At 37.9% G+C, this 13,532-nt stretch overlaps 1 protein-coding gene and 1 pseudogene across 2 annotated transcripts in view; one reads left to right on the forward strand and one right to left on the reverse strand.

Moving 5' to 3' along the window:
• Positions 1 to 13,532, forward strand: part of XKR4 (XK related 4) — a 417,069-nt gene that overhangs the window by 177,632 nt on the left and 225,905 nt on the right. The window lies entirely within an intron of this gene.
• LOC115937780 (small nuclear ribonucleoprotein G pseudogene) lies at positions 5,179 to 5,583 on the reverse strand (annotated as a pseudogene).

Genomic DNA, 13,532 nt, shown 5'->3' on the forward strand with positions numbered 1-13,532 from the left:
CCAGCAACCCTCAGTTTGTTTCCTGAGATTAAGAATTCCTCATATCAGTGAGATCATATGATACATGTCTTTCTCTGATTGACTTATTTCATTCAGCATAATATCCTCCAGTTCCATCCACATCATTGCAAATGGCAAGATTTCATTCCTTTTGATGGCTGCATAATATTCCATTGTATATATATACCACTTCTTCTTTATCCATTCATCTGTTGATGGACATCTTGGCTCTTTCCATAGTTTGGCTATTGTGGACATTGCTGCTATAAACATCGGGTGCATGTACCCCTTCAGGTCACTACATTTGTATACTTGGGGTAAATGCCCAGTAGTGCAATTGCTGGGTCATATGGTAGCTCTACTTTCAGCTTTTTGAGGAACCTCCATACTGTTTTCCAGAGTGGCTGCACCAGCTGCATTCCCACCAACAGTGTAGGAGGGTTCCCCTTTCTCCACATCCTCACCAACATCTGTCATTTCCTGACTTGTTAATTTTAGCATTCTGACTGATGTGACATGGTATCTCATTGAGGTTTTGATTTGGATTTCCCTGATGCTGAGTGATGTTCAGCACTTTTTCATGTGTCTGTTGGTCATTTGGATGTCTTCTTTGGAAAAATGTCTGTTCATGTCTTCTGCCCATTTCTTGATTGGATTATTTGTTCTTTGGGTGTTGAGTTTGGTAAGTTCTTTATAGATTTTGGATACTAGCCCTTTATCTGATACGTCATTTGCAAATATCTTCTCCCATTCCATAGGTTGTCTTTTGGTTTTGTTGACTGTTTCCTTTGCTGTGCAAAATCTTTTTATCTTGATGAAGTCCCAATAGTTCATTTTTGCCCTTGCTTCCCTTGCCTTTGGCGATGTTTCTAGGAAGAAGTTGCTGCGGCTGAGGTCGAAGAGGTTGCTGCCTGTGTTCTCCTTTAGGATTTTGATGGACTCCTATCTCACATTTAGGTCTTTCAACATAAGTGCTTTATTTTTAATGACAACTGGGTGCTTTGGAGAAGTAGCTATGGAGAAGTGGGCCTAAAGGTAGAAGACCTACTTCTGGATACCAGCCCTTCCACCAACTGCTCCATGGCCCAAAGCAATTCCAAACTTCCCTAAGAATCAGGATCCCATCTGTCAACTTTATACATCCACACTTCCTTCAAGGGCTATGATGTAGATGACAAATCTCTTCATACATATGAAAGCGCTGTATAAACTGTAAAGTGCTATCCCAATGTCAGCTGTGACTTTGATTCAAGTTAATTCAGCAAGTGAATGCTGGAATGGAAGCTACCATCCTGACTATCCATGGCTATTTTTGTGGAGAAGAATGCTGGTGAAATTTTCCTCAAGTTGAAAAAGCATTCCAGAACCTTCATTTATAAATAAGTTCCAGTAAAATGATAACTAAAAAAAAAAATATTTTTGCACATCCAAATGCACATGTTTTTCTCTATTAATAATGAAGGAAATAGTAGTTTCATCAGGGGCTTTCACTGAAGCCCATGTGTGACTCCAACCCCCATCCATTCTCCTCAGATCTGATATGAGGCCAGCCTGTTTCACAGCTGATGGTATTGGGAAATTATCAGGAAAGAGAGAGAGGACATAATGCGGAATTTACCCTTTGGTAATTTTTTAAACTAGCTGGCCAATGGTACTTCTAAGGGCCATCACTTGACCCTACCAACCCTGCCACAATTTCTCAGTGAAGGCTAGATCACAGTAAAAGTTGAATATGATTAACCCATGGGTACAAAGTATATTCCTTCTCCTCCCCTTTTCTTACTGATGCCTACAGACCTATTTATCATTTTAAAAAAAATAGAGATACAGAGACTTGAATTATGATGAGGTGATGGCCAAGGTAGTGGGTTTCTTTATAGGTTTCTTTTCTCATTTATTATGTGAGAAAATTCAGGAATTACATCACTATGCTTACTAAATTATGTAATTTGAAGCCTTATTAATATTTGTAAATGTGATTTTATTTAAATTTGAATGATTCATCTGTTTGTTTTTTAAACAACAAATACATTTTTTTTCATAATTCCACAGTTCAAGATTCAGGAGATTCAGAGATCTGGCTCAGAATGTCTCATGAGGTTGCTGAGATAATGTCATACAGGGCTGTGTCATCTGAAGGCTTGACTGGGGCTGGAGGATCCACTTCCAAGACAGTTGAACTCATTTGGCTGTTGCAAGAAGCTGCAGTTCCTCACACATGGGTCTTTCCATAAGGCTGTTTGAGTGTCCTCATGACATGACAGCTGGCTTCCCTTAGGGTGAGTGCCTGAGGGAGAGCATGAAGAAGGAAAACACAGGATCTTTTATGTACTAGTCTTGTGAGTCACATCAGCACTTCCACCACTTTCCATTCATTTGAAACATGTCACTAAGTCCAGCCCACACTAAAGGGGGAGCTTATTAGTCTTCACCTTCTCAGGAGAGGATTGTTAAGGATGTGTGGTGACATTTTTAAACTACTTCATCAGCCTTACCTCTTTTTTTTACAGTACACACCCAATCCATCAGGGAGACCCATTGGCTGTATCTTTGTAAAAAATCCAGAATTCTGGGGCGCCTGGGTGGCTCAGTCGGTTAAGCGGCTGCCTTCAGCTCAGGTCATGATCCCAGGGTCCTGGGAACGAGTCCCGCATCGGGCTCCCTGCTCTGCGGGGGGCCTGCTTCTCCCTCTCCCTCTGCCTGCTTCTTTGCCTACTTGTGCTCTCTCTCTATCTCTCTGTCAAATAAATAAATAAAATCTTAAAAAAAAAATCCAGAATTCAACCCTCTGCTACTAACTCAAATGCTACTCCCGTTTAAGTCACTGTAATTTCTTGCTTTCCCTTCCCTGCCCCCCAGTCTTCAGGCTATTTTCAGTGTAGCAGTCAGACGGATCCTGTTAAAATACAAGTCATATCACAACCCATCTCCCACAGAGTGGAAGCCCTGGCCCTCACAATGATTGGTGAGCTGTGGTCCTCCTCCATCTTTGAACACAGCTCCCACTCCCTCCCCCCATCCCCTGAGCCCAGCTGAGTTGGGTGACCAAAATTAAGTAGTACATTAAATAGTCACACATGCCCATGAAGCAAAGTTGATTATCTTATTCTACAAAATTATTGGCTATTCAGTGACATGGACATCATTCATCCTTCCAGCAAGTAGGAAAAGGAAGAGGAGGGATTCTTGAGGTCTAAGATGGGAAGTAGAAAAATCCTTAAATTTAAAACTTATGGGAAAAAAATATTGATTTCATAAAAAAGTAGTAGCACACAGCTTTGAGTGACTGAATGAAGAATTGAATTATTCTAGTTGAAGAGGGGTGTGTGTGTGTGTGTGTGTGTGTGTGTGTGTGTACATGTGTGAGACAGAAAGAAAAGAGGAAGAATAGAAGAAATATATGGATGGTATATTTAAATCAAGACTTGGGGGCTCCTTCTAATTGAAATGAAACAGGAAGGGGACCCACTTAAAGAGTTTTTCTGTCCTCTTATTTTTCATTTCCATATTACACAATGCTTCTACCTCTGCACTAGAGGTGCTTCAGATCTACATGCTGACATAGTTTGCTTGGTCTTGGGGAGCATGCAGATGGCTTTGCCTTGTTCTGCCAAACTATAGCCAAGGTTTATAAGCACATGGGGACAACTGCTCTGAATCTTTCTCTCACCAACCTCCTGCCCCCCCAACAGCAGTCCTTGATGTCAGCCTACCAACTCTCTTATTTTATTCAAGGAAGTTGATATTACCTCATCCAGGACATTAAGAAGGAAGCATGTGTTTATTTTCTAATAGAAACAAGAGGGAGGGGCACCTGGGTGGCTCAGTCGGTTAAGTGTCTGCCTTCAGCTCAGTTCATGATCCCAGGGTCCTGGGATCGAGGCCTGCATCAGGCTCCCTGCTCGGTGGGAAGCCTGCTTCTCCCTCTCCTTCTGCCCCTGCTTCTGTTCCCTCTCGCAGTGTCTCTGTCAATAAATAAATAAAATCTTTAAAAAAAAAAAAAAAGGAAAGAAACAAGAGGGAGCTCACAGAAATTCTACAGACACTATTGATTCTTCACTCACTGCATGCATGAATCTATCTTCTGGGGAGACTGAAGTACCTGGCCTGGGAATAATAGTCACATTTATGTCCCATAAGAAGAAAAAATTGTCATAGGTATTGTCAAAGAACCCCAAAGCAAATTAAAGAGGATTTTTCCTAGGACCTCCTATCTCAAGATGACAGTTTCAAAATGAATGATTCTAGTTTTGAGAATGGAAATGACAGAGAAAGAGAAAGGAGTCACACCACACCACAGTAGGATTGTCTGGAAAAGTCAGAAGATGGGGAGACTGGAGGTGGACTGCAAAGGGAGACATGGGATTTGCAAAAATGGGAAGAATGGGAAGACACCCAGAGGAAGCATTGTCTTCAGGGCCACTAGTGGACTTTAGGCAGCGTTTACTCTTTCATGTTCCTACTGTAAATGTACAGAATAGACATCTTTCAAAGGCATTGTGCCAAGTGACAGCCTCTTTGCTTTGGGAACATTGGGTAGGAAGCCCTGTGTTCTGGTTTCACAGGGATATGGGATTGTGAGGATTATGCTTTGAGTGGTGAGCCCACAAGGAGGCAGGAGTGAATGTCCTTGAAGAGGGGAGCCCTCCAACCTCAGGGCTGCACAGGTCCCTGGGCATGAGGCCAGCAGCCAGTGTCATCTAGGAAACAGATCCGCTCACCTCTTTGGCAATATGCCCTCAGCCGAAAGCTGATGACATCTGGGATGTTGTGCTCTTTTCTTCTGTTTCATGGGATCACAGGACCTTTGAGTTTATTCCTTCAGTAAATGTACATGATAGGGGACTTCCTCAGATGTGGTTAGTAACCACCTCCCATCAAGAAGAAGAAGCCCTTCTTCAGAACACCAAGATTCAAAAATATTTAGATTCAAATGTTGAAGGGTCTATGTTGCAGGGAAAGATACATGAAATGATCTGACATAGATTTTTGCTCAAGACCAAATTAATGCCCTCCAGAAAATTTACCCTTTAAACTACAATTTAGTCAGCAAAGTTATTTATAGTCTACGGGGTTAGATTGAGCCCCACATCGGGCTCCCTGCTGTTTCTCCCTCTCCCTCTGCCTGTCGCTCCCCTGCTTGTGCTCTCTATCTCTGTCAAATAAATAAATAAAATCTTTTTTTTACTATTATAAAAGTTTATTTAACAAAAAAGTTCAGTATGAAAATGCACATAACCTGATTTTTATATTATAGTGAAACAGGTACTATGGAGGGGACATGTGGAAGCAGTTGATTTCTTCTGATGAACACACCCATTGTTTATACTCGCTCCAAGGCTTCTAACATGATGATACTATTTCCTAGTATTACCACCATTCCAATATTGTTCTGTTGCCCACTAGTTGCCATCTCCACACATTCACCTATCACAAGATTCATAAACGGATCGAATCCCCGCAATATTCCTTGGACATGTCTGCCACCATTTAATTTCAATGACAATTTCTTGTCCATAAAGTTTTTCAACTCGGGAGGGTGAGCTTTGCTCATGGTGTCTACTCGGTGAGCTCAAAGATGCCTCCAATAAATAAAATATTTTTAAAAAATCAAAATGTAAATAGGCACATTAAAAGTTCCAAAGATTTGAATACACTCCATATACTACGCAATCAGATACTGGCCACTGGAGATTTCAAAAGGGCAGTCTTGTGTTGGGCTGTTAAGTTCAAGGCCATATTTAGAAAATCAGTTTAGATCCAAGGATATTTGCATATTAGAGACTTTAGGTGCATCTACTAAGTCTGTAGTGCTGATGAGAATAGGCATTAGGAATTCCTAAATACTAGTTCTCAATATCCAAGATGCTTCAACTTCTAAGAAGCCTTAGGATTCCGGTCAAGGAACCCAGAGCAGAATAAAGTCTTTTACCTAATGGGGTAGACAGAGAATCTTGGAACTGGATGTTGAAATGTGCTGTGGGCTCATCAGGCCCTGCTTTACTAACAGAACCAGATACAGTGGGCTCACCAGAAGGCTGTCTTTGCAGACTAAAAGTTGCTCACTCTTTTGAGGAGAGAGGGACAGCCAACCCACCTCCTTTCCCACCCCTGTTCTCCCTAAGGACCTTACACAGGATGCTATTCCTGGGGGAGGTGGGGGACCTTGTTTGTGGAAATTAGAAGCCCTGTTGAAGCATATGGCTGCAAAAACCTGCTAAGCTAAAATGTTCAAAGAGGCTTTCTCTGAGCACTGCTAACCCAAATTAGTAGGAAAAAGGTAACTGACTTACAGATAGAACCTGACCAAATTTCCTTTGCACAAGACATATTTGTCCTTCCTTTTTCCTCTCAAGTATCTAACATTATGAGGAATTCTATCAGTGTCAGGGACAGCGTGTCCCCACAGGGGGACATTCAGGATTCAGTCACACACAAAGATTGCAACTGAGCTTTCAAGGACTCAGGGAAAGAGCCCTGTTATTTGTGTAGGCTACAATGCCTCGTGACTTAATTTCAGGCTTTGCTGTTTTATGGTAGTTAAAAACTAATAGCTAAAGATGTTGCCAAGAAAATTAAGGGATGTACAATTCATTTAATTCACTTAAGAATCCTAGGATTAAAAACTTCAAAATTGTGGCTTCTACAATAGATCCTGAAGGTACTTTCTGGCATGAAACTAGACATCACAATTCACTTATAAAAGTAATTTCAGCCTCATCTTCCTAGTGCACCAAATAATAATGAATTTTGTACTCAGAGAATACTGAAACTCATGACACAACAAATTTTTTTAAAAAAAGCAAATGTTCATTGTTTCCTCCAACCTGCTATTTTTCCTATTGTATTTTTAATTCAATTTTTTTTATTTCAAGAAAATGGTAGATCGACAGTTCTAAGAAATAAAAGAGAAAGGTAGATCCTTGTACTCTTGACCCAGTTCTCCCCAGTGGATCACCTTGTAAAATTTGAGTACAATATCACAACCAGGGTTGATACAATTGATACAATCAAGAATGTTTCCACTGACAAGGACCCTCATGTTGCCCATGTATAGCCACACTCACTTTTTTCCACTCCCATCCCCTAATTTAAACCTGGCATCCACGAATCTTTTTCTCTTTTTAAGAATATGATATAAATGGGAATTTTGGTGATCAGTTTTTGGTCATGAAGTGTCGTTATGGGGAGATGCATCCAAGTGGCTCCGTGTATCAATAGTTTGTTCTTTTTCATTGCTGAGTAGTATTCCATGCCATGGATGTACCTCACAGTTTGTTTACCAAATCACTTGTTTCATTCCTAATCATGGTATATTATGTCTTTTGTCTTTTTTCCTCTTCGTCAGTCTGGATAGCAGTTTGTCAACTTTATCAATCTTTAAAAAAAAAAAAAAACACAAAAACTTTGTTTCATTGATTTTCCCCATTGTTTCTGTTTTCAATTTCATTGATTTCTTCTCTATTTTTTCCTTCCTTCCGCTTGCTTTGGGTTCATTTTGCTCTTGTTTTACTAGATTCTTGAGATGGGACATAAATTATTGATATGAGACTCTTTTTCCGTCCTCATGTGAGGATTTTTAGTGCTATAAATTTCCCACTTGGTGCTGCTTTAGCTGTGCCCCACAGATTTGGAAATATTATAGTTCATTTTCAATCAGTTATATATACATATATATTATAAGTGTAATATATATATAATATATATTTATCAAAAAGTATTTTATTTTATTTAAAAATTTTTTATTTGAGTATAGGTGACACACAATGTTACATTCGTTTCAGGTGTACAACATAGTGATTTGACAAGTCTATATGTTATGCTGTGCTCACCACAGATGTAGCTACCCTCTGTCACCATACATTTTGTGTAGTGTATACACTGTACACTATTACAATACCTCTGACTATATTCCTTGTGCTGAACCTTTCATCCCTGTGACTTATTCATTCCATAACTGGAAGCCTGTACCTACCACTCCCCTTCACCCATTTTGCCCATCCCCCTACCTCCTCCCCTCTGGCAACCATCAGTTTGTTCTCTGTATTTATAGATCTGATTCTGCTTTTTGCCTGTTCGTTTGTTTTGTTTTTTAGATTCCACATATGAGTTACATATGAGTTCTATAAATTTTTTAATTTTCCTTGAAATTTCTTCGTTGACCCATAGATTATTTACCATGGTGTTGCTTAGTTTCTATGTGTTTGGAGATTTTCTTATCTTTCTGTTGACTTCTAGTCAATTCCATTGTGGTTAGAAAACATACTCATTAGTGTTACCAAATGTCATTTTTTTCCGTTGTCTTTTAAAATCCAAATGGTTTAACATAAGCTCTTTTATAAGAAGAAGGAACAAATGTGAAATTATAAATGTTAATCTGTAATAATTTTTTCAATAGTTCTTGTAAGATAAAATTACTAGAAGTTTTCTTTTTTTAGACATGACAAACTGGCTACATTCTGGGAAAGAAAATGTAAAACAAATCATAAATTTCATCCTCATATGTGCTTAAATTATGAAAAATGCTTTATATGTTATTAAAACAATATGTTTTGCTTATTAATAATTATAATGTTTCAGTAAAGCAGATTTTTTTTACTTTTATCTTAAAAATAAACTGGAAAAGCTTCATCCATTTTTTAAGAGAATATCATACTTTAAGCTGTTTTCCTAAAGATATCTTTATGTACTAAATGTGCACTATTTTTGTTTGTTTGTTTCTTTGTATAGATGGGCATTTACAGTGTTGCATGAGAAATCTGAACTCAGGGTATTGATTTGATTCATTCTGTCATAATCAACTTGATATGGCGAATCTGGACTAATAGTTGGGAAATAAAATACTCAGGGAAAAATATCAATTCATACTTGATTTGTTTATATCTGAATTTAAGCTATCCATTACAGTTATCATCATATTAACTTCTTGAAAGTCCCATCAACATCTAAGCTTGATTTCTAGAATCATTAACTCCTTGGAAGGAACAAAACCTTCCAAAGTCAGGACACTGGGTCACAGGAATGTGAACATTTGGACTGACATAGAATCTTCAAAGCCTTCTATCAATTTTCCTCACTGCATCTTCAGTTTCATTTCTTACTCTCCACCATTGTCACCAATCAATTTCACAACCCTGATCAATGGTCCCCTGCCTCATGATTTGCTCATTTCTGCTAGCTTGTTTCCTATTTTAGAATTCCCTTCCAGGCCTTCTTTACCATCTTCATAAAGATTTAATTTAAAATTCATCTTCTCTAAGAACCTCTTGAACAGCAAAACTCATCCCCTGCTGTGCCATCTTAGCAGTAAATTTCAAACTAATTATTCTTGTGTTGGTCAATGCATGTTTTTCCTTCATGCCATCATCACTTCAAGACAACCATGTTCCCACCCCACCCCCCGACACACACTAATTTCTCCACCTTGGCTCAAGAATGGTGATCTTCCCCAGACTAGTTGGATGATATGGGGTGGGGGATACTGGGAAGAGCCTTGGACACAAATGAGCATCTGTCCAGCTAGAACACTGATGGGCAACATCTGGGTGATTAGTAATCCTCAATGGATGGCATCAAGATGGGCAATTCGCTGCTGACACTTCACCCCTACAAATTCCTGGCCTGGCTTATGTTTGCTCCCTTGCTTTCTCTGTTTCCAGGCCTGTTCAATCTGTTTACCTGTAACTCAGGGTTTGGAAAATTTATTCTTCTAGTATTTCTTAACATTCTTCTGTCACTGGACTACCTGCTTTGGTGGCTTAACTGCTGCATTTTTGCAGCCTTCGTTTCTGGTTCTCTCCTAATGTCATCAGGGAAAGATGAAGCCCTCAGGCTACCAGTGAGGAAACTGACATAAAACCACTTGAAAATGTTACCCAACCACATTTCCATAATTAACCTCATTTAATCCAGTATCCCTTTACTCCTTAAGAAGTCAACAGAAGATTATTAAATTAATAGATCTATCTCATTTTGTTTCTGTTCATTGTTATCTCTTCATGCCTAATGAACAAAAATTATTTGAGATAATTCATGATAAAAATATATCTACAAAGTATATGTATCTCATTTATGTGTAAATATGTATATTACTACTACCAAAGCTAAATGTAAGACACCATGGTAGCAATATAAAAAAAAAATGGAGAAGTGATTCTGGCATGAATTCTCTCCTTTCTCTCCTTTCAAGCTCTACATAGGAGAGTGGAGGAGATAAATTTCTGTGACGGAAGGTAGTAATAAATGACATGAGAGAGGCACAGAAAAGGTATTACGAGAATTCAGAGAAAGAGGAGATCTTTTCCAGCTGAGGGCTTTGAGGGAAACTTCTTGGAGGAGACGGGTTTTGAGGCTCATATGTGAGGTTTGATAGCACTGAGAACTTTAGAGACAAGGACAGGTATTCCACAGTGAAAAAAGATATTTATCCATTCTTTCCATACATTGTAATTGAGCACCTACTATGTGCTGGTAGCATTGACAAACACCAAAGTGTGATAACAAAGTGATTCTTGCATCAAACTGTAAGTAATTCAGTCTAGCTGGAGCAGTGGGTTATGTGAAGGAGTGGTGGGAAATAAGGGGTAAAAGCTGTGCAAGTGTAAAATAGGATCATTCAGGTAAGAATAGGTACTTACTAATTTGAAGTGTATATTTGTTTGACACTCACTGGATTTCAGGCTTCTTGTTAGAATTTTCTAAGCTTATTGCCAAAAAAAAAAAAGATAATTAAAATGCTCAATAGAGTATAAATAGTTATTATCTGCCTACTCCTGATAGCTTATAAATGGGTAGATTTATTGATCATATGTATTCACTTTATGTTCAAGTGGTTTTAGTTAATGTTTTATTCCATTTTTATTATTTCATACTCCATAAATCTATTAAGACTGATTGAAGAGCATTAAATGAAGATTATATTTCATAGGCTATCAGTTTGCCTGATGTAACAGAGAAATTCAAAATAATGGTGACATAGGTAAGATAGAAGTTGATTTCTCTCTCATACAAAAGGAAGACAAATGGCCCAAGGCTGGTATGGGGCTGGACAATCATCAGGGACCCCGGCTCCTTACATCTTCTAGCTATTGACATTCTTGTCACACATCCTCCACCTCATGTTGAAGACAACTTCTCTGTCTACCACTAACGTAACAGGATTCCAGCCAGCACAAAGGGGAAGAGAGAAAGGTGGTGCAGATCCTTTCCCTTTAAGGGAATGAACCAGATATGGCACATATCACTTCCATTTTCATTCTGCTGTTTAGAAGTTGGTCATATAGTCACCCTTAGCTGCTGTTGTTAGGGAAACTACAAAATGGAGTCTTTGGCTGAATGTCCATATGACCAGCTAAACTGTGGCATCCTATTATTAAAAGTTGGGCCGGAGCTAATGATTTCTATCATAATTATCTGTTAAAATTATAAGCAAGTTGTTTCATTGATGGAGGCCTTTTGCTCCTTTATCTATCTGCCTAATTGGGCCACTACTTTTTTTTTTCCTTATGGAGAAAACAGATGCAGATACCACACAGAAATTCATCATTGGAATATCCAATTCCAGGAAAAATTTAGAGAGTTAATGAACACTAATGGACCACTCATGCATACATAAACCATCATAGTTGAGCTCCTGTTGAGATCAGAAGATGGAAGTAACAGTTTTAGATATAAAGAAATTGCTTAAGACCAGACGGGATCAAAGGGGACCTTAAGATTCGGGAGATCAAGCAAGACTGCTGACCTAAAATGCACAATTTCACACTCACTACAGCTTTTGTGTTGGAGCAAAACATTACATGCTTGTGAACGTATGTAGATGTTCAAATGCAAGAACAGAATTATATTATAAAAGAAAGAGCAATGGCCAGTAAGGAAGAAGTCCAGGTTCTTATTATTGTCTGTAGATATTTAGCTGTGTGGTCCTGAACAAGATGCTTAAACTCCAAGATTTCTATTTCTTCATCTTAAAATAAGGATGTCAAATTAGATTTATCAACAACACAAAATACTCTTTGAAAACCTATTCTGTGCCACACAACATTCTAGATATGTGAATAAAGTGCCTCAAGGAGCTTATGTTCTCTTGGGTTGGGCATGAGGCTTGGTGCAGACTAGAAACAGGCCATTGGCAAGGCAGTCTGGTTAATGCAGTCACAGGAAGAAGTATCAGGTGCTTGGGGAACACACTTACAAGGGGCTCTGAATTCAGACTGAAACCATCAGATCTAATGAATGAGGAATACTGAATTATAATTTTATTAATTAAAACCAAGATCCAATACTAAATTAAAATTGACAATCAAATGAGAAGAAGTGGAAAATGTTCAGTTGAAGCAAGATGGTGTGATTTCTGCATAAAATTTTTGTTAAAAATTAATGTGTGTGGGGTACTTAACAGAGGTTGAAACAAGTAGGGTCCCTGTCCTCAAAAAGCCTACAATGGACAACATCCACGTATAAGATAAGGAATTTTGGAGTTTTGAGATTTGGTATGAGGTATCTGTACATAATCTGATCATGATCTATTGTGATAAAAGAGTATGTCTTTATAGAACAAAGGCAAGGTTGCCATTTTATTGGAAAAGGGATGGAAATAAGGAAAAAAAACACTTGGAAAATTGTCACAAATTTTAAGCTTATAAAATTTTTGTGAATACTTTTTTCTCTAAGAAATACATTCTTAGACTCCTTAAGTATATAGATAATCAAGTAACCTAAGAAGCCCTTAAAGAGGGTTCTGTCTAAACGTAGTTTGCTCCCAGATCCTATCAAACCAAGACTATGGGGAAATGGAGCTTATTTGCTTTCTATTCTTTTTTTCTGTTCATTGTTAAAGCATCTTAGATGTATTTTCAACTTTTTAACCAATTTACACATATTTACTGTATTAAATTTAAAAAACAATAAGAATAAAGAAAAGAAAATCACTTAAAATTCCATTAACCATTCCATCATCCATTGCTAATGTTCTTTTGTATATACTCAGAATTTTTCTAAATATTGCATATGATTAATTATACTTACAGTCTATTCTTCTGGCTTGTACCCAGCATTTTTTTAAATAAATTATTTTATGCTGTAAGAATTTCTATAACATCTTTTAATTTTAGCTCTTATATACCAAAAATAATGAGAACAGAAGCTCTCACATTTGCTTGACAACAGTTACAAAACTAGAAATCAAAAATCCTGGAACTTCCTTTTTAACTTTTTTTTTTTTTGGCAAAATAATTTCAAATCTACGGAAAAGTTACAAGAATAATACACGGATCTCCTATACCCTTTTCCTAAAGTCACCAAGTTTAATATATTGCTACATTTGTTTTATCTTTTTCTCCTCCTTCTGTGTGTGCCTCTGTGCATGCACATATATATATGCATCTATCACCATACATATACCATCATATACATATATAGACTCATGAATATGTGGGCATAAAATTTATTTTTTCTGAGTGGTTTGAAAATAAGTTGGGTATATCATGCTCTCTTGCCCTTTAATACTCCCAAGGCAGTAACAATGTAGCAAT

This window comes from Leptonychotes weddellii, chromosome 4, assembly GCF_054177405.1.
Source record: "Leptonychotes weddellii isolate Sample4059 chromosome 4, ASM5417740v2, whole genome shotgun sequence".
NCBI classification, from domain to species: Eukaryota; Metazoa; Chordata; class Mammalia; order Carnivora; family Phocidae; genus Leptonychotes; species Leptonychotes weddellii.